Source organism: Chrysemys picta, chromosome 4 (genome assembly GCF_011386835.1).
Source record: "Chrysemys picta bellii isolate R12L10 chromosome 4, ASM1138683v2, whole genome shotgun sequence".
NCBI lineage: Eukaryota > Metazoa > Chordata > Testudines > Emydidae > Chrysemys > Chrysemys picta.
In genome coordinates this window covers 141,353,360-141,378,411 of record NC_088794.1, presented here as the reverse complement: position 1 = coordinate 141,378,411, position 25,052 = coordinate 141,353,360, and the positions used below count along the sequence as shown (strand labels likewise).

The window sequence follows — 25,052 nt, the reverse complement described above, 5'->3', positions numbered from 1 at the left end:
AGTTCCTCCGTCACATCCTCTGCAGTGAAGACCAATGCAAAGAATTCATTTAGATTCTCCTCAACAGCCTTGTCTTCTTTGAGTGTTCCTTTAGCACCTCAATCATCCAGGGACCCCACTGATTGTTTGGTAGACTTCCTGCTACTGATGTGCTTTAAAAAAATTTGCTGTTAGTTTTTTTTTTCTTTTGCTAGTTGCTTTTCAAATTCTTTTTTGGCCTGCCTAATTTTACTTTCACACTCGATTTGCTAGAGTTTATGCTCCTATGTATGTTCCTCAATAGGAGTCAACTTCCAATTTTTAAAGGATGTCTTTTTATCTCTAACTCCTGTTTTACTCTGTTGTTTAGCCACGGTGGCATTTTCTTTGGTTCTCTTCTTTTTTTTTATTTGGGGTATACATGTAGTTTAAGCTTCTTTTATTGTATTTTATACAAGTTTCCATACAGTTTGTAGGCATTTCACTCTTGTGACTGTTCCTTTTAATTTCTGTTTAACTAGCTTCCTCATTTCTGTGTAGTTCTGCTTTTCAAAGTTAAATGCTACTGTGGGGGGTTTGTTTGGTATTTCTTTCCCTCCCCCTTTCCATTCTGAAGGATATTAAATGTAATTACATTATGGTTGAGTGGTTTATCTATATTCACCTCTTGGACCAGATCCTGTGCTCCACTTAGGACTAAATCAAGAATTGCCTCTCCTCTTGTGGGTTCCAGGACTAGCTCTTCCAAGAAACAGTCATTAATGGTGTCTAGAAATTTTATCTCTGCATTCCATCCTGACATGACATGTTCCCCAGTCAATATGGGGATAGTTGAAATCTCCCATTATTATTGGGCTTTTCTGTTTTTGTAGCCTTTCTAATCAACCTGAGCATTCCACAGTCACTGTCACCATCCTAGTCAGCTAGTTGGTAGTATAGTCCTATTGCTATACTTATTATTCAAGCATAGAATTTCTATCCATAGACCTTCTATAGTATAGTTTGTAAATCAAATGATGGGGGATAATAGTAGTTACACTAATAGAATTGGTTATTAGGGGGTACAGCTGACTTGCCTGCCTTTGTTGTTCAGAAGCCCACCCAATATCCTTGCAAGGATCTTCTCATTATTCAAACTCACTGTGTTGCTGCAATACCACAAGGAGGGGTTACATTTTCCAAGACTGCTAAGTGTGTCTTCACCACCACTAAATACACAAGTGCTTGCTTTTGGCAGGCAACATAGGCTTATATTCCTGAAAGTGCATCCCTGTAGGAAAGAAATCTTCGGCTTTGCTTTCTGTTGTCATTTACACTGGTAGAAATCAGGAAGAATAGCCCTGAAGTCAAGGGGAGCTGTTGGAGCTCAGCAAATCTAACTAAGCAATTGGACTCAGCAGAGTACAGTAACTCCCCACTTAACGTTTCGATCTTACCTCCCTGCTCAGTTACAGAACACGCTCCATTGAAAGTTGTGCAATGCTTCACTATAACGTTGTTTGGCTGCCTGCTTTGTCCACAGCTGGCAACCCTGCTCTCAGCTCCCCTATGCCCCTCCCACAGCGCTGCCCGCCTGCCAGCAGATCCCGTGGATCAGCGCCTTTCCCCTCCTCCCCGCCTCCTGCCCGAGGCAATCAGCTGGCTTGTGGCGTGCAGGAGGGAGGGAGGAGGAGCGAGGACGTGGCATGTGGAGTTAAGGGGGAGGAGGAGGGGGAAGAAGAGGCGGGTTAAGGGGGAGGGCTTGGGGGAAGGGTGGCGTGGGCGGGCCGAGGGTTGAGCCCCCTGCACCCTGGTGCTTGCAGAGTAGGGGAAGCTGCCGCTGCGCAACGTGCTTCTCCTACCCTACAGCACCTTCAGCCGCCTTGACTGCCTCATTGTCTCCAGTGCCAGTGGGCTGTGCCTGTGTGGGGTAAGGCGGGGGCACCTCCCAACTATAGTACCGTACTGTGTGGCAAAAAAAAAATTCCCTGGAACCTAACCCCCCCATTAACATTCATTCTGATGGGGAAATTGGATTCGCTTAACATCGTTTCACTTAAAGTCGCATTTTTCAGGAACATAACTACAACGTTAAGTGAGGAGTTACTGTACATGTGGTTTCACCGAGGCTACCCTACTGTTTACATGAAAATCTTGATCTCCCAAGGGCCCCCAATGAGAGTTTTGTTGTATTTTACTATTTTTACAGGTGGTTGAAATTTTCAGTATTTTAATTTTTTGCTCAAATTTTTCATCAAAATGTAGAATTTCAACAAAAATGTGATAATTTTTTTTCATGGACATTTAAAAAAAATGTTCCTAAACTAATCTGCAGTGTGGTTTTGAAAGATTAGTTTTCATACACATAAAAGTAAATAAAAACTGCAGAAATATTCCAGAAATCACTGTCAAATGTGAAATATATATAACTACAGCATAAAAATAACCCAGCTCCTCTAATTAAAAATGTTAAAAAGACAGAAGACTGAAGTTTTAAGATATGAAAGAGGAAACTACATATTGTACATGGAGAAATATAGGGGCTAGTTTTTCAATGAAGGCAAGGTAAATCTCCAAAACAATTCAGGCCAATTCTTCAACTGGAGCACATAGTAGCAGTTCCATTGAGGTTACTAGCATGGCACTGATTCACTCAGCTGAAGATGTAGCCCTGAGTATGCACAGGTATACCATGTATGCATCTCTATGGAAGCAATCCTAACTGTCCGTTTTTACAAATATTGCAAATGCCTAGGTTTGGTTTGCATGGATGCATCAATGCTTCTATACATGCAATCAGTGTGCATCCATTTAGAAAATTGGATGTTGTATATATTAGCGTAATTCTGTGTCCCTAAGCAATAGATCTGGGTAGAAAAGACTGGCTGCAAATTTGGGAATTGGCATTTTCAAAGTCAGAAGCTGTTATAATAAAATATAAAAGAATCACCTGATTTTGTATAATCACAGTCATTCTAAACAATTAATTGTTTGTATTATCCCAGTCACCCCGGGCTAGTTTTCCAAAGAGTCACCAAACGAGTGGTGTGGAGAAACAGCTAGGCATCTACCATTGGTCTGTCTAGGTGTTTTATTCTGTGCAGTACAAGCTTTTAGATCTTATATATTTCAAATATTAGTGTCAGCAGAGATGTTGGTCCAGATTCTTTCTTGTAGTAAAGGCACTTTGTGCTGCTAAGTATTACTATGTGGCCTTAAACTGGCCAGAAATCACCAGCAGAGAATTCTCCTGTAAAGGGGAATCTCCACTGGTATATTGCTTGTGAAGAGACAGAGCCCCTGGAATGTCAGGAATGGGAGCTCTGCCATGCCTGAGCCTTCACTGGTGAAAGTGGCCTTGCACCAGCTTTGTAAATTAGAGCAGGTGGTGTCCAGGTACTAAGCTCAGGCAACCCTGAATTAGATAACAGCAGTGAGCTTCCTGCAGCTGTCTCTTTCCTCCATGTCTGATCACAGCCCAGATGTCATGAAGAATCAGAGCCTCCCATACTTTCTGGTCCAGAATCAGGTCTGCTTCAGATCCTCAGCTGGTGTAAATCCCTTTCCTTCAATGGAGCTATGCTGCTTTATGCCAGCTAAGGATCTGGCCCCTCCCACCCCTAAAGTCTTCAGAAAAAAAGGGCAAGAGAATCAATGAAAATACTAGATTTATGTTTAACAACACCTTGTTACGTGCTGATCAGGGGATTAAAATGGCTCTTGGGGCCAGACAAAGGAAGAATGGCTGGCCCTTTCAGCTGGAAATTACAGCTAGCCAGTGATTCCTGGCTGTATGCTGAACATTATGAAGCTGAAGAGGAGAAGATGTGTCTGTGGCAGAAATTGTATCAAATGTAAAAATAATTGCAATCAATTTCCAGAACAGTGGCAGTCACTGACTAGCTCTGCAGTTCATTCAGTTCTTAAACAGATGTAAAGATGGGGTTCCTGTGCCTTCTCTTGCCATCTCCCTTATACAGACACTATATTATTGAATTAATTATCACGTCTCTGTAAAGTGCTCAAGAATTATTGTATTTTGCTAATGGATTCCTCTATTCAGTAGCATATAGAGTAGGTGGGGGGGGGGGAAATGTCATAGCTGTGTCATGTGGTACATTTTAAAATTATACCGACCTGAACTATAGCATTGCTACTGGCAGCACTATAAAAAGAAAGGTAATTTAAATCAATTAAATTCCAGCTCTTTCATATTGTCATAGAATATTCAGATTCAAAATTAGTGTGAATTCAGTAAAGGGACTGGCACTTTTAGAAGTCATTTGGAGTAAGTATATGGTCATGTCTGATTTTATTAAAGCCAAATATGCAAGAAAAATGTGTGTTTGTGCATAGAAACAAATGGAGCCAGATCTTCAGTGAGCTTAACTCTGCATAGCTCTGTCGACTTGGAAAAAAAATGATTTACAGCCGCTGAAATTTAGCTCGTTAACCCTCAATTTATGGAACTCCGGCTGTGATTCTCCTCTCGTTACCTTCATTGTAAAGCAGGTGTAACTCTACTGAAGTGAACGCTTACACCTGCGTGAGTGAGTGGAGAACCCTTCCTACAATCTGTCTGATGATGGCAGGGAGAGGGCTCCAAAGACAGGGGGCCTTTGTGGAGCCCATCCTGCTGCCAGCTATGCAGCAACTACATCCAGGAGCCAAAATCTGGGGGGACCCATAACCATGGAAAGGGAGGGAAAAAGAGAGTGCTGATCTGCTCAAGCAACCAGATTGCAGACCATATTGGGCATTATAGATCCCCGGTTTCTAGAATTGCTAAAGGAAATGTGCAGGCAGGCAGTGTGTAGGGTGAAGCTGGAGCTGTACTCCCACGGTGGCTCGCTGCATTGAAAAGACAGGCTTCTCCGCTCTGGACTGGCTGAAATGTCTGAGTTATTTTCAGAGATCGTATCAAGTAGAGAACAATTTTGGATAAAAGCTAAATTATTGCCCAGGCATGAATCATGGTGGCACGGGCCGCACCACTGAGGAATAACGGCCTTAGGGTAATTGTGTGTACATGGACAGGTGGACACAGATATAACTGGCACACACAAGGGAAAAAATCAGGGTTATCTACTACAGGGAAGCAAGGAAGAGAGACACGGAGTAGGTCAGCACTGTTTCGTTAACATCAATGGAGCTTTGCTGATTAACAGCAGGTGAGGCTCTGGCACTTGAGCATTTATCCTTGTACTGCCTCTTTGTAACCATTTGGAAGATACCCAGTTACTTTAGCAATGTTGACAGGTTTCAGAGTAGCAGCCGTGTTAGTCTGTATCCGCAAAAAGAACAGGAGTACTTGTGGCACCTTAGAGACTAACAAATTTATTAGAGCATAAGCTTTCGTGGACTACAGCCCACTTCTTCGGAGCTATATGCATCCGAAGAAGTGGGCTGTAGTCCACGAAAGCTTATGCTCTAATAAATTTGTTAGTCTCTAAGGTGCCACAAGTACTCCTGTTCTTTTAGCAATGTTGAGAGCCACAGAAATAGCCAGATACTCTCATTGCTTCCTGGGGCCCCACCTGCCTGCATCTACCTGTTGTTTTATACTGGGATGATAAACTCCTGGGGCAGGGACTGTCTTTTTGTTCTGGGTTTGTACAGCACCTAGCACAATGGGGCCCTGACTGATGGCTGGGGCTAGTGGATGCTACAAATAATAACACTACTCATGAGAGCCCAGTTGGTAGCTATTAACTCTTCTCTAGATTTTAGAGTCCTTTTCACAGCACATTTTTTCAATAAGTGCTCCCATGGCACCGTGAGGATGCACACTGCTATCTGGTTGCTAAGCAAGATTTTACCTGCTGTTATTTCTTTTCCACGTCTTGGCCATTGCCTTCTCTTTAACCATCAACGAACTAAAAGATGGGCTGTCTTGTCCATTGCTAAGCCAACAGGGGTTGTGGTGGGGCTGACTTTGTTCACCGGGTTTGTCAGTGAGGGCTGACTTCTCACACCTCTGTTCTAGGCAACTGGTATGGTTGAGAGGAGGCCCCTTGAGGTTCCATTTTGCAGTATGGCATGGGGCTCTGGACAATTGCAGTGTATTGAGATCTGGGTTTCTGCAGTGCTCTTCATCTCTGCCTCCTCCTGGGGTGCCAAGTCCTAGCTTTCCATGACCATCCACCTTAAAGGGACTTGGGCCCTGCTGCTTCTATGGCTGCTGGGCTGATTGAATAGCGCAGGCATGTGCTAAGATATGAGGTCTGATGGTACAAAACTGGGGTGCTCTAGGAGTTGACCTGGCCCCTGCAATGTGTGAAATAGCATATACTGTAAAATGTGTTCTGGGTGCTGTCAGGCAGCTGGTGCAGGCGGGTGTTAGAAGTTGTGGAAAGGGCAGGGAGAAGGCAAGTGACTTGAGAGGCCAGGAGGAGAGGGGTGTGTGGGAGGGAAAGACATGTTGTTACCCCCTTGACGCCTGCTCTCTGAGGCCAATACCTGCTGCAATCCTTAATGCAAACATTCCCAAATCCACCACTGCAGCTCCCAAAGACTCTCCCATACACCTAAGATACTGCACTAGGTAAAGCACTTTCCATGTCCCATCACCCCACTATGAAGGCCCCATCACCTCGTGTGCAGCTGCCATCCTGTTCTTTCCACCAGCAATGGGCAGGATCTTAAAGTGCTCATTCCACCCCCTCCTTGTTCTAACCCCCTATCCTACTGTGACCATCCTCCCCTTCCCTAAGGCTCATCTCAGCACCCTCCCTCCCAGCTCGAAGGCTTCTCCTTGCCTTGCGTGATGCGCAGGACGTTTCCTCTCCACCCAGTGCGCTTGCTCCCCAGCCAAACCACCAGGCTCAATGCACTCCTCACCTGACCCCTTCCTAGCTCACCCCTAAAACTCAGTGTATGGTCTGCAGGCTCAGTGCACCACCAAATTCAGTGACCCCTTACCCATCTGACATCCAGGCCTAAGTACATCCTCCCTCTTATCCTTGATGCTCAATGCACCCCATAACTGGGGAATTACTTCAGTCCCCTCCTCTCCATGCCCCAGAAGCAGTGCATCCCTAACCCTGGGGTTAAATGTCCCCTCCCGTTCGATGCCCCAGGCTTATTGAACCCCCTAACTCCAGGGCTCAAGTCACCCTCCATACCCTAAGTTCAGTGCACCTGTTTCAATGCTCCTGGCTCAGGGCACCCCTAGCCCTGGGTCTCGGTGCACTGCCTGCCCCTGGGTCTCAGGGCACCCCAAACCCTGAGTCTCGGTGCACTGCCTGTCCCTGGGTCTCAGGGCACCCCAAGCCCTGAGTCTCGGTGCACTGCCTGTCCCTGGGGATCAGGGCACCCCTAACCCTGGGTCTTGGTGCACCCCCTCCCCCAGGGGCTCAGGACACCCCTAACCCTGGGTCTCGGTGCACTCCCTCCCCCAGGGGCTCAGGACACCCCTAACCCTGGGTCTCGGTGCACCCCCTCCCCCTGGGGCTCAGGACACCCCTAACCCTGGGTCTCGGTGCACCCCCTGCCCCTGGGGCTCAGGACACCCCTAACCCTGGGTCTCGGTGCACCCCCTCCCCCTGGGGCTCAGGACACCCCTAACCCTGGGTCTCGGTGCACCCCCTCCCCCAGGGGCTCAGGACACCCTCCACTACACTCTCCCAGCAAGAAATTCAAAGCGCCACTGAAGTTGCTCCTGAGATGCCGAGAGCGTCATCGCCTCTTGGCAACTCTCCTAGCAACGGGCCAACATCTGCTCCCTCTGGACCAATCCGGGAGAGGAACATCTGGGCTGCCCGCCTCCTGCTCTGAAGCGAGCCGGGGATGCGCTCGGCAGTGACTGGAGGGACCTGCCGGAGCTGGGGCTGCCGCCGCGGGCAGGCTGAGGAGCGGGAGCCGAGCGGGGAGGCTGCGTTTCAAGCCAGGGGCGAGCGCCAGAGCCAGCCCCTCCCTGTGGCCCCGCTTGCCCGGTAAGTGCCTTTTTCTTGCACAGCCCAGCGGCCCCTTAGTGCGGCTCGGGGGACCCCTCCCTGACCGGGGAGGTGACCTCCCTCCAGGGCTCGCTCTGCTCGCTGCTGGCAGGGGAGGGGGGTGCTAGGGAGAACTTCCCCTGCCTCTTCTCCGGCTTTGCTAGCTCTCCGGGGGCGGGGGTGGGTTTGCAGTTAATCCTCTAATACTAAGCGGGAGCCACTCGCCCTTTGGCCAGCCGTGTGGCTAGTGCAGGCTGAGGGCGTGCTCTGGCAAAGGGCAGCTGAATCACAGCATCTCCTGCCTTTCAGTCCCAAACTCTGAAAAGTAACCATAGCAACTCTTTCCATCAGTTCCTCCTTCTCTTCCTCTCCGATGAGACAACTATCTATATATAGGCATTGCTTATATCTGAGGGACACAGACAGAGGCTTTAGACCCAGGGTTTTCTCATGCATGTGTATTAAAAGTGTCTGTGTCTATACAAACAGCATATGCAAGTGCAGACCCACACTCTTTCTAGTTTTCTCATGGGAGTGGTGTCTTTAATATGTGTTTAAAAATTCCCCTCTAATCTAGAATGCAAGACAGTGCTGAGATACAAGCTCCTCACTTAAAGGGCAAAAACGGAGACATCCACATTGCAATAACGGGACTGATTGTAAATGATAAAGTCTGATGTTGCCAAAAACGACATTATTGTATACACATTGTGTAGCCGTGTATATAATCAGAGATTGTTACTACTACACAAAATTATGTGGTAATCTTGCTCGCAATACTTCAGCTTTTTTTTCCCCCCAGAAAAGGTCAAGTCTGACAGCAATCAATCAAAGGATATAAAAGTATGTAATGTAAAAGGAGGAGTTCAGGACAGTAAAAAGATATGGCTTAATTGCATGATGTTTAGAGAACCAGGCAATATGACTAACCGCGTTCCCTCTTATGTAATTATAAACATACTCCTAAGTGAAATGAGTTTTTGTAACATTTCAATTTCCTGAGGTTTCAAATGGAGTCTAAGAAATAAAGTCATAGAGTTGTATGTGACTTCCGGAAATTGCTTTTTGTGTTATGAAATATCACAGGGTCTCCTTAAATAACATCTCGATCTTTTACAATCTAACAGCTTTCAATGCATGTGTTGATTTTGCCAAGTGAAATGTTTGTCTCTCCTTGATCCACCATGCCAGTTCAACAGTGCAGCGCTGTGAGAGATGCTAGCTGAGCCTGTGCAAAGAGGAAATTTTACCAGAATTGCTGAAATCATCCCAGAAAGACACTTTGCAGATTGATTCAGCATCACAAGGTTAGCAGACTAAAAACAATGGCTTTTGTCTAAATACAGAATAAATGTCTCTTTAATATAATTTGGATAATAAATATAACGGGCTGTTTTCTGGTGAGACTGCTCCAGGGTAGAAGTTTAGCAAGGGGTTGCTTACTTATAACTATTTTAAAAGTGGACCAACCAGAAAAGATGATTTTCTCTTACTTATTTGCTATACACAGGCCAAATCCTGCTCACTTTGCTAAAGTGAACAGTCCCAAAGAAGCCAATGGAGCTACTGGGATAAGCAAGGTGATGATCTCTTTGTAATTAAGTACAGTGTCTTCATAATGTAAAAGTCAAACCTTCACGAGCACAGGGATACTTGTATCAGTGAAGGAAAAGTGCAAACTTAATAGAATTACTTAGTGGGGTCCTCAGAGATGATTAGCCAGCCCCAAGGAATGTCATTTTAAAGCACAAAGCCAGCAGTTTCAGTGACATTACAACAGTATGGATACAGTCTAGCAGTTTTTACTCAGGCAAAACTCCATGCAAGTTAAATGGAGTTTTCTCTGCTTAAGGTCTGAGCAAGAAATGCAAGATTTGTCCTTCTCTTTTTAAAAGATTGCAGGTAATTTTGAATCCCTGTGAAATCTTTGCGCTGGCAAAGTGTCTCCCTTCCGCATGTTCACTTGTTCGTGGTGCAGTAGCTTCACAGAGTCAAACAGTAGAGCAGCTACTCTCAGTGCCCAGGAAAGATGGAACCTCAGCAACCTGGTGTATTAAATCAAAGAAAGGTTTCAGCCAGATGCTCCTTAAGTGAAAGCTGTGCTTGGGTTAGAGAAAAAAGAATTTATTACTGTATTTTGACAGCAGTCGCAAGGACATTACAGTATTTCCCGGGGTGTCAAAGTCATGTCTCCTATTGAAAATAAATGTCAATTTCTATTGGTTTAAAAGCCTGAAGTTTTCTATTTGAGTATGCAAGAGACACTTAGATATGGTACGCGTCTCGGTCATCTTTAGCGTACTTGCATATTGATGATCTTCCCGACGCTGTGATAGGAATCTAAGTAGGGACATGTTATTACCATTCACCTTGAAATGTGCATTAAGCTCATATTGTGGTCAGTGAATCTCAGTGGTTATCAGCTGCAGATGTCTGGGTCACCAAGCTACTGTTGAGGTGTTGACACCGCCCCTGTCACTGCATCATCTGAGCATGTCATATACAAGAATGAATTTCCCCTCAGGCAGTGAAGCAGGAAGGGGAAACTGAGGCACAGAGAATTAAGTAACTTGCCCAAGGTCACACACGCATAAGAACATAAGAACGGCCATACTGGGTCAGACCAAAGGTCCATCCAGGCCAGTATCCTGTCTGCCAACAATGGCCAATGCCAGGTGCCCCAGAGGGAGTGAACCTAACAGGTAATGATTAAGATCAGGGGGTAGCCGTGTTAGTGTGTATCCACAAAACCAACAAGGAATCCGGTGGCACCTTAAAGACTAACTGATTTATTAGGGCATAAGCTTTCATGGGTAAAAATCCTCACTTCTTCCACGCATCTGAAGAAGTGAGGTTTTTTACCCACGAAAGCTAATGCCCAAATAAATCTGTTAGTCTTTAAGGTGCCACCGGACTCTTTGAGGTAATGATCAAGTGATCTGTCTCCTGCCATCCATCTCCACCCTCTGACAAACAGAGGCTAGGGACACCATTCCTTATCCATCGTGGCTAATAGCCATTAATGGACTTAACCTCCATGAATTTATCTAGTTCTCTTTTAAACCCTGTTATAGTCCTAGTCTTCACAACCTCCTCAGGCAATGAGTTCCACAGGTTGACTGTGCGCTGTGTGAAGAACTTCCTTTTATTTGTTTTAAACCTGCTGCCCATTAATTTCATTTGGTGGCCCCTAGTTCTTATATTATGGGAACAAATAAATAACTTTTCCTTATTCACTTTCTCCACCCCACTCATGATTTATATACCTCTATCATATCCCCGCTTAGTCTCCTCTTTTTCAGGCTGAAAAGTCCTAGTCTCTTTAATCTCTTCTCATATGGCAGCTGTTCCATACCCCTAATCATTTTTGTTGCCCTTTTCTGAACCTTTTCCAATTCCAATATATCTTTTTTTTTGAGATGAGGAGACCACATGTGTACACAGTATTCAAGATGTGGGCATACCATGAATTTATATTAAGGGCAATAAGATATTCCCCATCTTATTCTCTATCCCTTTTTTAATGATTCCTAACATCCTGTTTGCTTTTTTGACTGCCGCTGCACACTGCGTGGACGTCTTCAGAGAACTATCCACAATGACTCCAAAATCTCTTTTCTGATTAGTTGTAGCTAAATTAGCCCCTTAAATTAGTTGGGGTTATTTTTTCCAATGTGCGTTACTTTACATTTATCCACATTAAATTTCATTTGCCATGTTGTTGCCCAATCACTTAGTTTTGTGAGATCTTTTTGAAATTCTTCACAGTCTGCTTTGGTCTTAACTATCTTGAGCAGTTTAGTATCATCTGCAAACTTTGCCACCTCACTGTTTACCCCTTTCTCCAGATCATTTATGAATAAGTTGAATAGGATTGGTCCTAGGACTGTCCCTTGGGGAACAATACTAGTTACCCCTCTCCATTCTGAAAATTTACCATTTATTCCTACCCTTTCTTCCCTGTCTTTTAACCAGTTCTCAATCCATGAAAGGATCTTCCCTCTTATCCCATGACAACTTAATTTACATAAGAACCTTTGGTGAGGGACCTTGTCAAAGGCTTTCTGGAAATCTAAGTACACTATGTCCACTGGATCCCCCTTGTCCACATGTTTGTTGACCTCTTCAAAGAACTCTAATAGATTAGTAAGACATGATTTCCCTTTACAGAAACCATGTTGACTTTTGCCCAACAATTTATGTTCTTCTGTGTGTCTGACAATTTCATTCTTTACTATTGTTTCAACTAATTTGCCCGGTACTGACGTTAGACTTACCGGTCTGTAATTGCCAGGATCACCTCTAGAGCCCTTTTTAAATATTGGTGTTACATTAGCGATCTTCCAGTCATTGGGTACAGAAGCTGATTTAAAGGACAGGTTACAAACCCTAGTTTATAGTTCCGCAATTTCACATTTGAGTTCTTTCAGAACTCTTGGGTGGATGCCATCTGGTCCCGGTGACTTGTTACTGTTAAGTTTATCAATTAATTTCAAAACCTCCTCTAATGACACTTCAATCTGTGACAATTCCTCAGATTTGTCACCTACAAAGGACGGCTCAGGTTTGGGAATCTCAGCCGTGAAGACTGAAGCAAAGAATCCATTTAGTTTCTCCACAATGACTTTGTTGTCTTTAAGCGCTCCTTTTGTATCTCAATCGTCCAGGGGCTTCACTGGTTGTTTAACAGGCTTCCTGCTTCTGATGTACTTAAACATTTTGTTATTACCTTTTGAGGTTTTGGGTAGCTGTTCTTCAGACTCCTTTTTGGCTTTTCTTATTACATTTTTAAACGTAATTTGGCAGTGTTTATGCTCCTTTCTATTTACCTCACTAGGATTTGACTTCCACTTTTTAAAAGATGCCTTTTTATCTCTCACTGCTTCTTTTACTTGGTTGTTAAGCCACAGTGACTCTTTTTTAGTTCTTTTACTGTGTTTTTCAATTTAATGCAGTCTGTAGGAAAGCTGAAAATAGAACCCAGGTCTCCCAAGTCCCATTCTAGGGCCCTAATCACAAGCCCATCCTTCCTTTTCAACTAACTAGACAACCATTTATACACCCCAGTCTTGTCTCCTGCCCCTGATATAAGTTGCATCATTGTTAAAATCACTCTACATCAACTGATTAATGTGAAAGCATTTGCCCTGTCATTGAGACCATTGTTATGATCACACAGGTCAAACTAAAGAGCTTCTTGCAGTTTTCAGTAGGAGTATGACATCGCTATATTCTGAATATATTTCCACTTGAATTTAGATAAGATAACCCTCTCTTCCAAGCATGCTTAATACATCACTGCATATCATGCCGTTTCGCACTACTATTGTTATTCTTGAAATTAGTAGAAAGGGGCACATTATGCAGTTATAGCGTATAATTAAAGACATTGTAAAGTTGCATTTGGGGAATCAAGATTAGAGACGTAGGCGTCTATTCTCTCACTGATGTGTGGGATTTATGCTTCTAACTTCCATTAGCATTGATGGGAGCTACAAATGCAACTCCCCAGTGCACTGTGTGTTGAGAACAGACATTCAGAGAGTCTGTCATGGGAAGTGTAAATAGTGCACCAATGGGAGGGCGAAAGAAGGCTAACCTTGTTAACTGCCATGGAGATCCGCCAGTGCCCAGCACCTTTGACAATCAGGCCACAGACTCTTATTTTAGCCTTTGATGAACAGGAATGGACATAAGTGTGTGCTTATATGCTTTGCTGAATGTGACCATCCTCATTTTCAGAGGCTGGAAGTATGGGCCAAATCCAGAGCTGTTGTAAGCAGGGGCATCACCAGTGACGTTAGTGGCATTGCACCCACTGGCACCACTGGAAAATTGGGCCCTGTGGCTTGAACTGTGGTGTGGTAGTGAAGAAATTTGATATGGTTATGATATAGCTGTCTCGCAGGCTGAGAGCCACCTTGATGGAACTGTCAAAACACTTGGCTCCCAAGAAGAGCCTTACGCACAAGGAGCACCGATTCAGTGTGTTTATATTGAAACAAAGCCCTAAGGGCCTGATTCACTGGTGCATTACTCCAGTTTTATGCAGCTGTAAGTTGAAACCAGGCTGAAAGATGTACATAACCAGCCAAGTCAGAAAATACAACCTCAGTTGTAAGCATGAGGGTATCGCAAACCTCAGTTATGGTGTCTTTCTTTGGGTTTCAGAGTGGCACTTTCTTTGGGTTTATAGGCAGAAATAGGAGGGCTCTGGTTGGCACTGGGGAATATCCTATCTAAGTTGATAGTTGAAGTCACTGAGCGTTGTGGGTATGCAAGGAATACAGGATCAAATCCTCAGTTGTCTAACTTGTCTGTGAGGGACAGTTCATTCTCCATGCCCATTAAGATCTTCGTCGTTCACATCCACGTGCATTTCCCACTGTTCCATGTATGAATGAGTGAATATCTGTGCAAATGTCTATTTGGGCACTTAACCACCTGCATGCATGATTGCAGCAAATATATGTGCAAATCGGAGTGCATGACAATGCATATTTGTTAAGTACACAAATAAGGCTCAAACTTTTGAAAAATTGCCCTTTAATTTGAGTCACTTGTTTAGTTTAAGGTTTGCTCTGTTGTTGAGAAACATTGTCTCAAATTCTCCAGGAGATTAAAACTTTTCCCTCCAATTTCCTCTGGCATAAAGCTGACTTAAATCCAGCAGCAATGGCCTGTATAAAAAGGAATTTTGGGTGATGTACAACCATGATAGTGGCTCCGATACCACCCCATGCCACCTCCACAGCTACTGGCTTAGGGGGCATGAGCTGAGAGAAAAGGGTGTTGCCAGGCATCCCAATGCCCCAGGATCATGGGAGCATCACTTTTAAAGCTACGCTGGTAACACGTTGCCCCAAGCGATCTAGTGAAGCCCAGGACTTGGCCCATTTCCCCTATGCACCAACATGGTAATAAATCAGAAAAGATGGGATATTACAGCATTAAAATTGCATCCAAAGCTTTGAGGTTTGATAGTACTAGATCCACGTAGATCCTAAACTGATCTGTTAGAGGGACTACTTGTTGGGTGTATACCCTTGGGGTGCAATTCACTGCACCTACACACAGCATTGTGTTTTCAGGCCCTCTGTGGGTGGAACGTGGTGAAATTCACCTCCCGAGGGCTAGGGGGCAGGGCCACTGTGCAGACTCCCAGGGGTCGCTATTCCAGATGATGGGTTATAAGAGCAAGCTGCATCCCCTCTGCACCATTCGCATGGGGCACTGAGGTCACGCCATCTGCATAAGCACAGATCTGCTTGTGGATCCTCCCTTGAGCCTCCCCCAAAAGGGACCAGCCCTACATGGCTATTGCGCAGAACCATTCTATGGTCTGTGGGGGATGTGCAGGCAGCCCTGGGCAGCTACAGTGCTGTGCTCCCTGTGTAGACCCTACAAAGGCCTGAAGTGGGGCTGAAGACCCTAAGCTGGCCCTTCACACTAGGGCTGAATATGTCCTGCAGCAAGCAATCGAGTGATGATACTCTTAGCAAAGCATCAATTTCCTTTGTGATTTTCTATCCCATCCCATCCCCTTCCATCTGGATTGGGTCCGGAAGTAAGTTCACGTGGCTGATTGTCCACCCTTTGGGTTGCCTAATTGACCTTCATAGCCTATAGTTTGCTCTGAGAGGGGCAAGAAGGAAGAGGATATCTGCTGTATAGTATTATTCCTATGGCACCATAAGTACAGTTGATGCTTTACAAACACATGGAAAACACCCTCCAGACCGTGCCTCAAGGAACATCCAGTCAAGAGGCCTGATGCTTCACCCCTTACAGAGGAGGGTAATTCTTACATACACGAGCAGGCTCATTGGCTCCAAAGAACTGTCTGCATGAGTAAGAACAACTCTGAGAAGTTGCTGGATTGAGCTCTAATTTATACATTCTGCAGTAGACATCTACTGCAATCTGTAATCTTTTGTCTTTGCCTTGCCCTCTCACTAAGCCTGCATTTGAAGTACACAGATATGATTTTGTTCGAATGCTTTTTTTCCCCCTCCTGCCTTTTCACTAAAGCGGCTGGTGAACAAATGTAAGGATCTGAAAACTTGGGTCAGAAGTTCATTGTGGAGCAGAAGGGTGGGCCAGGGCTCGGGGTGATAGCTTGGGATGCGTGGGTTCAAGTCACTGCTCTACTACAAACTTTCCGTGTGACTTACCCTCTTTGTGTTTCTGTTCCCCATCCGTACAATGGGGATCACAGCACTGCCTGCCTCATGGAGGCAAATTAATGGGCAAAATGTCCATTGACATCAGTGACAGTGGATTATGCTCAGATACTGCGGTAATGGGGGACCATATAAGATAGGAGAAGGTAATATATAATTAGCCAAATATTTTCTGTGCTCAGATTATGCTCAGATACTGCGGTAATGGGGGACCATTTAAGATAGGAGAAGGTAATATATAATTAGCCACATATTTTCTGTGCTCGCCAAATCTCCTGGAGGTCCAGTATTGCAGCTTTGTCTAATTTAACATTATTATAAAATTAGTCAGCAGTGGTGCTCTTATTGTGATTTGCTATCTATGAATTCTGACTAATACTTACAGCAACCGACGGATAAAAATGCAGCAAAGGGTCCAGCAGTGCAGCTGAATACATGTATAGGGATGGGATGTCTTATCAGCTGGAATACAATTTTGCTCAAATCAGACTCATTGAAGTAAATGAAAGCTAGTGACTTCAATGGAGCTAATTCTCCATTCTGCCCTGGCTCCCTTTATGGTGGTCTGGTGATGTAAGAGCGCCTTAAACTGGGGAGAAGTGGCTCTCTGGGAATTCCTCCTGTGTAAGGGAGTTCTTTGGGTAATGTAGAGTTGCTCAATATGCTGAGGGTTGAACCAGATTGCAGCTGGCCCAGGCATACTTAGTCACCATTGTGTCCCACTCCATTCCTGTACTGAGCACGGCTTGGCTGGAATGTAGAACCAGGTCCAACGGGAGGCTTGCCTGAGGAAGGACTGAGAGTCTAGTTCTTGAAGCTCTCGGTTTGTGGGTCTCCCATTAAATTCAATAGGGTTTTAATTCATATGGTCCTAGCTCAGGGCTGCAGGCTCTGGCCCCAAGTAACGAAACATTCCTTTTAAAGTTAAAGAGAATTAATCCTTCCAGTCAGGGCTTGCAGGCCAGCCTTGTAGCCTTCTGTAGTAGGGGAACACCACCCTGGCTAAACACTTGGGAAGAAAACTCTGCTTTGAGAACCTCACGGAGCTCTTTTCCCTTCAGATGCTTCCTGTGGGATTTTTCATGACCTCGGGCAAAAGGGCTGTTAACTAGCTGGATCTGGCCCCTGGGAAATATCCCAGCACAGGAGAAACCCCTGGCTGACACAGAGCCAGTAGAACGGCTCTATGCCATCTCACCCCCCGCCCCCTCCACCGCAGGAGCCCCTGGCACAAAAGATGTGTTGGAATGTGGCTGGGGCATTCCTACGCTGCAGCTCTCTCTGGCTGCCAGAACGGCCCCTTGGTGCCAGTTAGGGCTGCCCCCCTCCCCAGCTTACTCAGGATAGAGGAGGCACACAGGTGACATAAAGCCACCTATGCCCCTTTTCCCTTCATCCATCGGTCCCTGTGCCAAGCTCTGGTGTAGGGATGAACTGGTCCCTTGATGTCCAATGAAACATTCTGGGGATCAAGCTTGCTCCCGCTGAAATTAATGGGCAAAATGTCCATTCACATCAGTGACAGTGGATTGGGCCCACTGTATCATACAACATAGGCATTGCCTGTTGGAATCCAACTGCTCTCCTGGCCGTTTCCCCCTGGGTATAGCGTAGGAGAACACACATTCTCACATTTAAGGAGTATATCAGTGATCTCAGCAGGAACCTCAGCTTGGCTGGAGCACCGTGAAAGTTTAGGGGAGGGGGAGTTAATCGTGCTAGAACTTGTCATGCTAAAACTCTTATCGAGGGATGGGCCCAGAACAAAACCCCCACGGTCCAGCAGCAGATGGTCAAAGCCAGATCTGCTCCCGCATGTGGCCCTTCTCTCCATAGTGGGCTGAAACAAAAGCCTGCATCCAATGCCCCCACCCCAAACTCTGTGCTCTGGGTCCACCTCTTCCCTTCTCTATAAGTTTTGTTGTGGAATCAAATGGAGTATTCTTTCTGCTCAGTGCCCATCTGAGACACACAGTCAGAACTATGGAGATTGACTTATAAGCAATAAACACAACTAAGTGTGACCACTCCGCACCACCCTGAAATCCAACAAAGATTTTACTTTCAAGAGCTCATTCACTTTGCTGTGACCACAGCATCATCTAGTGTGTACAATGGTAATTGCACTCCAATGAAACCACCTCTCCAGTGCTTCCCTGTGGGAAGTGGGGGTAACATGGTCTCTCCTGTATGATGAGTAAAGAGTTCTGAACCATAAAGCTGCTGTACGGAAGAGTGAAGAAACAACTGTTATTGCATCCCTCCCATATACATTAGTGTGGTTGAAGCGCCATCAACCCTTTACACGGGATGTACATTCACATCCTTGTTCAATAGTACTGAATGCCCCTCCTAGGTTAAGTGCATCACGGGTACTAGAACATCTGAACTCAATAGATGAAACCATCCATTTGTACTAGTATTCCATTTGTGTGATCATATTTCTGTAACCACTGCTAGCCTCAAGCCCTTCCGATGGCTCATTAATTTCACCTGAGTCACATATAAAAGACACACTGTAACTCTTCATGGCAGGAGTCTTGCCTTTTTCTTAGTTCTGCAAAGTGTCTAGCACCACCTGTGTGTGCTTGGAAAAAAAAAAAAGATGATAGAGCTAATGATCTGTAAACAAAAATCCTGTTAGTCCCAGAAACCAAGCAGTCTAGGCTTATAGACAAATCGTTTCGCACATGCCAGACTGGAACATTACAGGGGACATCGATTTGCCACAATCGTTGCTGATACTCTTTATTATTATTTGTCGCACAGCTGATCCAATCAGGGTATTGACAAATACGCTAACGACGTCGAAAGTAGCCTACTTTAAGAGAAAATATGCAGAAGAAGAAGATTTACATCAAGATTACCAGGGGTATTTTCCAAAAGTGAGTATGCTTCTAATAAATATTCCAAAAGCTCTTGTTCTTATTTCTTGATCATAAAGCTATATCGGTTGTTTTTACTTCTCAGCACCTGATATTACCCGAGGACCGGACTTGTATTCTAAAACTGTCTCTGCAGAAACTTCGATTCCTTGAAGACCCTGAAACCTATCTCCGTAGGTCTGTGCTTATTAACAATTTGCTGAGGAAGATCCACCTAGAGACAGACAGAGAGAGCTATGAATACTTTAAAGAGACGCCCTGTTATAGGACCGCTTACTCGGATACAAGAAAACGGCTGAAGTTTATGGTACAAGAATGCTGTTCTCAGTCACTCTATTATGAAGAGCTGCATTCGTATCATATTGTGCCTTATTCAACAGAGAATTCCATTTATGGAATGGGCTATACAAGCGGCCACTTGGAGAAAAATTCTCAGTTGCTTATTTATAAAATGAATTGAAGTAGCTGTTAGATCCACTGATGTTTTGTTTCTGAATGCTTGAACTGCTTATTAACATGCGAAGATGAGGCACTCATTGTAAACACACTTGTGATGAAAGACGGGATACATACAGAGATGAATGGAGGGTACTTTGAATAATACTCTGCAGTCATTGGTATGCGAAGGGTTTTATAAGCAGAGATCTTGTGTGCAATGTATTTTGTAGAAACTAAGTGACATTAAGTTGCCAATGTAGATATAAACATTTTATCTACTTTGTATTTAAATTATGCCATCCAAGGCGAGAGGTAAAACCAAAAGTGACAGATTATTCTGACAATGAAGATTCAGGGGTGGGAGTTATTTTTTGTAAGGTTTAGAAAGCAAGTTTTCTTTGAGAAATGCTTTGAATCTGAAGGAATCAGTGCCAAAAGAAATGCCTCTTCGGTTAGGATTTTCAAAAAGGCAAAATAACTGATCTGCTACTTACAAGAAGTTCTATGCTGAGATCACTCAGCACTCTAGTGAGGGTGTTTTTAATTGATCCACTCAATTGCTCTCACTTCGTACTTATCTTTCTGTTGACACACATTTTGCGACAAAACGGAATGACTCAGATGAAAATCTATTTTCTCAGCCAGTTGTCAGTGTTTTCTAAACATGATTTGAATCCCCTCCAGGTTGCCTGGCTGGAACTCTGAGGTTTTTGTGTGTGTGCTATTTACTAGTCGACCATGTGGTACAACGTCTGATCAGTGTTAGAGCTTAGGTGGGCACTTTTTGTGATTTGAAAACAACAAAACAAAAACCCACGTTCCAGAAAAGGAATATATTTGACACACTGTAGTAAAACCTGAGAGGACTTTCTTTTGAGATGAGTTTAATCTGCATTAGTAACAATGTTTGAGGTGGAGTTAGATGTGTAATGTCAAGTTCTGGAATTTCCTTTACAATATATATCAAGCATGTCCTATGAGACACATTGCGCAATCTGATGACTAGAATGGGAAAGTCAAAACTGCCAGAGCTGTGTTCTGAAAATACCAAAGAGTAGCATTAGGGAGAGGATGACATTAAAATAAATGGGGTCAAAAGCAGAGATTGCACTATAACTTGGGAGAACATTATTAACAAGCCAGTAAACTACACAGTGACCAATATATTTGTTCACTTAAAGATGACTTGAAACACAGAATTGCTGAACAAATATTCCTGATCCAAAGCTTATGGAAGTCAACGGGAGTCCTATAGAGTCCAGTGGTTCTCAAACGTTTGTACTGGTGACCCCTTTCACATAGCAAACCTCTGAGTGCGACTCTCCCCCCCCCTTATAAATTAAAAACACTTTTTATATATTTAACCCCATTATAAATGCTGGAGGCAAAGCAGGGTTTTGGGTGGAGGCTGACAGCTCGTGACCTCGCCCTGGAATAACCCCACGACCCCCAGTTTGAGAACCTCTGCTAGAGACTATAAGTTTGTAGTGAAGGATCAGCTTTGCATTACAGGTTATGGCCACTGGAGCTTTAAAGGTAATGCTAGGTGAAATAATAGTATGTTGTAACAATGGAGGCAGACATGTATTCAAGTAACCAATTTTCTCATGTAGATTTGACTGTTGCTATTTCTGAAGCGTTATACAGTATGAACAAATAAAAATGGCTTTATATGGATGTGCTTAGTATAGAACTAAGATTCCACCTGTAACCCTACTTCAAATGTCTAGCTCTTGTATATTGCACACACAATTGCTGCTGTCAGACATGTATTAACTGTACAATAAATAAAAGGCAAGGGCAGGCAGTCAGAGGCGCAAAGTCAAGTGAGTCAAGGATGATATTCATAGTTAGAAGCCAATGCAGGTTTCAGAGACAGGGAGAGAGAGAACTACAATCCAGGAAAGCTGAACATTTGTACTAAAAATTCTCTTACCTAAATTCAACCCAATTAGTACTCCCAAATTTCAGAATCTACAGCTGTGTGAAATGCCATTAATATTAAATCGCCTACAGAGAGCACAGAAACGGGAAAGCTGGAAAATGGGGCAATGCTGTTTCTTAAGTGAAATTAGTAATTGTGAATGTTTAGGCTCTGAGAAGCCACTTTCATTTTTCTTAGCGGCAAAATGGTCCATACTTATCTTGGAGGTAAAGGGGTCAAAGCGTCTGAAGACCAGATCCTCAGCTGGTGTAAATCAACATAGCGCCTTTGAAATCAATGGCCTTTTGTTGAGCCACTGGAGTAATGCAGCGGAAAAACTGGCCCAAACTTTCAAACGTTAGCTCGCCTTTTGCAAACTGAAGTATTTTGAAAAGACATCAGTTAAAAGCTACTAATATACGCTACGTATCGCAAGAAGGAAAACTGAAAGAAGGCCAGGCTAGTCTGGAGAAAGGCTTTAATTATCTAACGTGCGTAATAAGTGTACTACTAGAAACTGGTAGTGAAATGAGTTTACTGTACGATAGGTGAGAGAATTATACGATTAGTGTTGTTAGATCGCTCAAAGAGCTCTCTTATCTCTGATGGTCCATTGCCTACTATGTGTGCAGGGAGAGGTGGGGAAAGGCATATTAGAGGACTAATAGGTGTCTATGGGAAATTATTTCTGCCTTCTGGTTTTAAAAATTATGTAATTTTCTGCTCTAAAATGAACAGATTCATGCACTTTTTTCTTTGTGTTAGGTTTCTGCAGCATTCGTAATGATCAGATTATTGTATGAAATGCTAAATAACCCTTTCTCACTGACTGACAATGGTACCTACTATATTGTATGTACACTATAATTCTGGGCTAAAAGGCAAGGCTCATTACATTAAATTATACTTCACAAATGATTCATAATGTTACTTCTACTAATATTTTGCAAGAAAGAGAGGGGGGAAAATGGAGCAGGAGTTAGCCTTTAACCTTTACCAGAACTACAATACTCGTTGAAGTCATCTTTGGAAAATAGTTCCCTTGTCTGGGAAAAAAGTAACTGCTTTCTGGCCTGTTAAAAGCTTATTTTATCTGATGCTGCATGATGGGTTGCAGCTTAATGCACCTTTAAAAGATATCAAGGAAAAAACACTCTGAACGGGTCTCAGGTAACTGACTGCTTGGCGTTTTAGAAGATCAAGGGTTTGGTTCTCCCAGAGACAGCTGAAAAATGGGATCACTTTGGTGAAAATGTTTTGTTCCTCTTTTTTTTGGCCAAAAAGTTTATGCAAAATGTAATTAAAATATTTCAGTGAAAATTTCCCACTTTTTCGTGGTTAAATTCTTGAGGGGAAATATCAATCAAAAACTTCGGAATTTTGAACATTCTCAACTACCCCCACCTTGCACTTCATGTAGTTTAGTTGTGCTGTTGCAGAGTTTTGCTCACACTATCCACAGCTGCAAATGATTGCACAGGCACACCGAAGAGGAGAATCAGACCCTACAACTTAACTGTGAAAGTTATTAATTTATCGAATGATATTTTAATACTCCGTTACCAAGCCACCATTTAGTACTGTAATACAGATACATAAAGAGATGTTTTATTGATAAAGCCATTCAGGGTTTAGTTTGACTTCTGCAGCACCTTTTTCCGAACTTTCCTAAGTGATCCTATCTATCGGTAGCCCACAGTCAGACTTCAGTGTAAAGAAATGTATGTGATTTTACAACTGTACTATGCACACACACAGGTTATATTTGTACTGTGTGTAAAGAAAGTCCTTCCTCTCAAAACCAGTTGTCTTGGAAAATATTCTAAAAATAATGTATGACACCTTGGAGACAATATAAAGGATATGTCTGACAGGAAAAGATTTGGTAACAACATTTGGTAATTTTGCAAATGACTGGCTTAAGAAAAATTAATGTTCAGTGCAGTGTTGCATGTATTTACACAGAAATGTACGTGACTGTTTATTATAAACATGTAAATTATTACGTTTTCTTCGTAGCGCTTTTCCTGGTTGGCTTCAAGTGTCAGGCCTGATCTTGAAAACATTTACTAGCAGGCACTGTGCTTATTGCACCAAGTCGTCTCATTGCCTGCACTGGAACTACTTGTGGCCATAAGTGTTTGCAGGATCAAGCTCATAATTATCACTCGCCAAAGGCAGAGTGTCTGGCAGTTACATGATAGAGGACTTACATACTCCTGTAAGTCACATGCATTTGGAAATACAATGGCCTGGATTCTGTAAGCTCTTATAATGTGCTTAACTTACCAACATGTGTAGTCTCATTGATGTCAATGGGATACTCATGTGCTTAAAGTTAAGCATGTGCGTAAGTACTTGCAGGGTCCAGGCTGATGTATACAGTGGAGCCACTCCCGAATTGCCTAATTTTCAATGGATGTGATTACTGAGCTACCGCTTGAGTTCTTGAATGTGTATATCAGGCATCGTCAGTAGAACTTTTGTTTTTAGTGAATGCATTCAGTTGAGTATATCGAATACTGTGCCTTAAAGTCCCCTCATCATAGGAGCCTTCTGTGAAAACTAAACCACAATATAGCTGATGATAATTTTGTGTATTCTCCAAAGATCCAGGTTGATACTTGGGAGTACATTAAAAAGCCATCACTCTAAAAAGAAACCTAATAGCAGGATTTCAGACTCTAACCAATATAAACCAAGGCTTTACTTTTTATTCAATGATTTCTCTTTCATGATTCATGCAATGATATTTTCCCAGTTTTGTCATATTCCTTGGGTTCTATTTTACCCACAGCGGTATGGTATACACAAGATGCTCTTCATATAAATTCAGTGACAGAGCTGCAAAACAGCATTCTCTCTTTCATTTAAATCCTTTATATACAATGTTTTTGCATCAGGGAATCACCCTTGCATATAATAGCTGGTGCAGGCATTGTCAAATACATTTGATATTAATAAAGTATCAAAAGGAGACATCTATTTCTGCTGAAAGGCATGAACCTGCATTATAATGTTAGATGGTGATTCTATACCACTTAGTTGGAGTAATACATATTTGTTGTATAATCATGGAAAAATGTTGTTTTTAATGTTTAAAATTACTTGGGACCTGGTTTAAGGGTTTTATGAGATTGTTTTCTAAAGTGAATGGTAGAAAAAGCGTACATGTATTTTAAATATATATGTGTGCATGTTATTAATAAAAAATCTATTTCTATTGAAACATATAAGCTTTCATTCAAAAAATCCAAGTTTACACAGTGATCCATTTATATGATGACTATTTGATGCCATACAATCATCCCTGTTGTGGGGCAAGTGCGCCCCATCCCTTCTTGGGAGGTAATGATGGCCCCGCAGCAGAGTCTATATAACCATCCCTTGTCTTGGGATAGCTTGGCGTAGGGGTAAAAGTCAACAGGGCTGCCCTGTTCAGCTGGGGCTGCATGGCCCAGCGGCCAGAGCCAGTAGAGCTGCCCCGTTCAGCTGGGGCTGCGTGGCCCAGCAGCTAGACAGGGGAGTGGGCCACCACCTGAGGGAAGGGTGGCGGCTGGGTAGGGGGACCCGGGTTCTCCCTGCTCCACCATGTCCCAGCTCAGGGACCTATCAGTGGCAAGTATGCCCACTACTGGGTTAGCAGGGAATCCGCCTGAAACATGCTGACCCCACGTGGCACAATAACTAGTCCCCCTGAACTACTTCCTACGCTGTTCCTGATGCAGCA

At 43.6% G+C, this 25,052-nt stretch overlaps 1 long non-coding RNA gene across 1 annotated transcript; it reads left to right on the top strand.

The window, feature by feature from the left end:
- Positions 1-7,696: 7,696 nt before the first annotated feature.
- On the top strand, positions 7,697-24,551 carry LOC101938613 (uncharacterized). Its single transcript, XR_255131.5, has 4 exons — positions 7,697-7,892; positions 9,084-9,199; positions 18,845-18,960; positions 19,046-24,551. It is a non-coding gene; the product is annotated as an uncharacterized LOC101938613 (long non-coding RNA).
- The last annotated feature ends 501 nt before the right edge of the window (positions 24,552-25,052 follow it).